Genomic DNA, 3,502 nt, shown 5'->3' with positions numbered 1-3,502 from the left:
GAGTAGGGCCTGGTTCCTCATTTTTTTTTTTTTCCTTGAGACAGAGTCTCACTTTGTCACCCCCGATAGAATGTCTTAGCTTCGTATCTCACAGCAGCCTCAAACTCTTGGGCTCAAGCAATACTGTTGCCTCAGCCTCCCAAGTAGCTGGGACTACAGGCAGAGGCTGGGACTACTGCTCCGATAGTATTTTTAGTAGAGACATAGGTCTCGCTCTTGCTCAAGATCTCAAACTCCCGAGCTCAAGCAATCCACCTGCCTCAGCCTCCCCGAGTGCTAGGCTTACAGGCGTGAGCCACCGCGCCCCCCAGCCTTACCCTGATGTATTCTATTAGCTAGATATGGGCACTCAGTCCAGCCCACACACACAGGGAAGGGAACTGGACCTCCTTCTCTGAAGGGAGGAGTGCCAAGGACTGTGCAGGCATATTTTTTTTTTAATGTAACAGGGAGAAATTTTATTTAAGAAGAACAAAGACAAAGTCTAGAGCATTTCCAAAGAGAGTTGAAAGTGAGCCCCTCTCACGAAGGAGCAGCGGTGAGAGAGAGCCTGTGTTTAAACCCCCATACGCCCCTTTCCCTTGCTATATTTTTTCTTTAGAGTTCTATCACTTCCTGACTTGTGTCTGTTTCTCTCTGTTTGTCTTTCTTTTCCATCAAAATAGCAGCACCTCTGGGCAGAGTCAGTGTCTGCCACGATCCCTCCTGCCTCTCTCTTGTTTATAAGCATGTTTGATGCACAGGAGATGTTCTCCCCCCCCTCTTTCTCCCTCCCTCTCTCTCTCTATATATATATTTCATGCTTCATGAACTTGCATGTTATTCTTGCTCAGGGGCCATGCTAAACTTCTCTGCATTGTTCCACTTTACAGTAATGTGCTGCCGAAGTTGGCACGCTCGCTGTACTTTTTGAATGAGCCAATTACCATGTATTAATCCTTGTTATATTTTGAAAACAATCAAACTGCTGGAAATGCAGAGAAAGCGCAGGAGGGAAAAACAGTCTGTTAATGGAGAGTGAGACCAGAGAAACTTAATAAAGCTTAATTACGCCCTATAACGGTGAGGATTCAAAAGCTGAGGGCATCCAATAGGGGCACTTTCCCGGCTGGGCTGAGCTGTAACAATCACTCTCTGGGAGAGTGGGGGCTGGCTCTTCGCTGAGTACACTAGACTCACCTCTTGGAATTATTTCTGATCCATACAAGTGAGTAACTCTTACTTTCGCTACTGGGCTGCTTGTAACTTATTTTATTGTTCCACACACAATGCAACATATTTAAAACTCAAAGACTACTTCATTGAAGAGTATCAGGCACGGTGGAGTACGAATAACAGGTATTGTTTATTGGGTATACTGGGTGTCAGGTGCTGTATTATTTGATATGTAATACCTCTGAGTTTGCAAATGAAAGTGTGTTGATTTTATAGGCTAAGCAGCACAGCAAGACCTCATCTCTACAAAATATTTTAAAACATTAGCCCGGCATGGTTGTGTACTCTGTAGTCTCAGCCTCCAAGAGGCTGAGGCAGGAGGATCATTTGAGCCCAGGAATTTGAAGTTGCAGTGAGCTGTGGTGATGCAATTGTACTCTAGCCTGGGTGCCAGAGTGAGACCCTGTTGCCAAAAAAAACACACACACAACAAAGCAAATAGGAAAGAATTGTGTTCATTTTATAGATGAATAACCGGAGACCCATAGAAATTTTTTTAAAAAACCAACAAGGTAGGGCAGAAATCATGGGCTGTGTTAATGTCCTCGTGTGTAGCTAGCAGATGGTAGCTAGTTTATATTGTCTTGTGTATTACACAGACTTTAAAAAACCCTGTGACGTATGTGTGTATATAATAAACTTAAAGAAAACTCTAAAAAAAAAAAGTGTCTTGCTCATGGTGGGGACTCAGTTAATATTTGTAGAATAATCATATTTCAGTTAATATTATGCCTCCAGATTATATATGCTCAAACATTGCATAGGGTGTGGCATATGTAATTTAAAGGTAAATGAATTTATCATCTGGGCTTAGGCTCCCAGCTCTCAGAAGCCACATCCAGACTAAACTGGAAGAAGGCACGTCATGTGGAGATCCTGAAATGGAGACACGTGTAGCCCCTATGAGGTGAAGGTTCCTACTGGGACTGCGTAAGTCTGTTTTACTGTATTAATCCTGGGTAGCTGGTGTAGCTGTTTTGGAATTTTATGCAAGGAAGAAGGATGTGCCTGTCTGTGTGATTCTGTGAGAATGGTGACCCCAGGAGCTGTGCACATGGCCTTCCTTCCTTCGGTCAGCCATCCCACTTCCTTTGGGGGGACACCTTCCCCCTTCCAGGAGGTATGAGGAGGCTGTCAATCAAGGTGACTTACTGTACCCTCCCTCTTCCACCCACTCACAGTCAGCCAATCAGAGAACTGTATTCCACTCTCCTGCCACCAACACTGTCTCCCTGATTGGTTCAGAGATGAACGGGAAATCACACTGAGCCAATCAGACCATTCCCTGGAATTCCTCTGCCAGTGGTAGCTTGGAGAATAAATTTGCCTTTAAAATTTAAGAAAACCTCTCCAAACCAAGTATCTTTAGATTCATGTTGTCCTCACACCACATCTGTCCCACATAGAGTCAATCTACCTAATTGCAACTTCCTGAGGCCAAAGAGAGGCAGTGGGGAGAGGGGGTGTTAGGAACTCCTGCTTTCAGAGGAAGAATTTGAAGCTAGCCAGTGGAAAAGGAGCCTGATGCAGAGAGATAGAGAAAGTGAGACTGTAAGGAAGTCACAGGCCCTAAGCAAAGGAGTAAGTAAATAAGGACTTTCTGAGGATCAGGTTGGCTGATGCAGAGAGGCAGAAATGGCTAAGAGAGAGAGGGTAGATTGGAAGGTACCCGCCCCAGAAGAACCCTGAATTTTGTCTTTATCCAAACTATATGGTTCTTGGGTATTTTGGCAAACTACCTGCCAATTTCTGCCCTTTTGGTTCTGAAAGTAAGCATGAACTTACAAACACACAGCTAAAGAGTTTCTTTACAGTTAACAGACACTACCTCAGCCAACACTGACAGTGACAAGTCCCGTTGACAGGATACCTTTGACACGATTGATGACAATGACTTTACCTCTGTGGTTTTCCTCCCACAAATATATAGCATCAGACAAACCCCAACAGAGGGGCATGCTACAAAATAACTGACAAAACCATCAATGTTATCAGAAATAAGGACAGTCTGAGAAACAACAGTCAAGAGGAACTTAAAGAAATAATACAACTAGATGTATAGTGGTTCAGCACCTGTAACTCAGTGGTTAGGGTGCCAGCCACGTACACTGGCGCTAGAGGGTTCTAACCAGGGCTGGAGGGTTTTAACCGGGTCTGGGCCTGCTAAACAACAATGACAACTATAAAGAAAATAGCCAGGCATTGTGGCAGGTGCCTGTAGTCCCAGCTACTTAGGAGGCTGAGGCAAGAGAATTGCTTGAACCCAGGAGTTTGAGGTTGCTGTGAG

The 3,502-nt window shown here is 44.5% G+C and overlaps 1 non-coding gene across 1 annotated transcript; it reads right to left on the bottom strand.

The window, feature by feature from the left end:
• Positions 1–788: 788 nt before the first annotated feature.
• LOC111724504 lies at positions 789–895 on the bottom strand. Its single transcript, XR_002772800.1, has one exon. It is a non-coding gene; the product is annotated as a U6 spliceosomal RNA (small nuclear RNA).
• Between the last annotated feature and the right edge of the window lie 2,607 nt (positions 896–3,502).

Source organism: Otolemur garnettii, unplaced genomic scaffold (assembly GCF_000181295.1).
Source record: "Otolemur garnettii isolate 467f Iridium unplaced genomic scaffold, OtoGar3 scaffold00023, whole genome shotgun sequence".
In the NCBI taxonomy this organism is placed as follows: Eukaryota; Metazoa; Chordata; class Mammalia; order Primates; family Galagidae; genus Otolemur; species Otolemur garnettii.
Note: the sequence above shows the minus strand (reverse complement) of the source record. Positions and strands in the feature narration are given on the sequence as shown.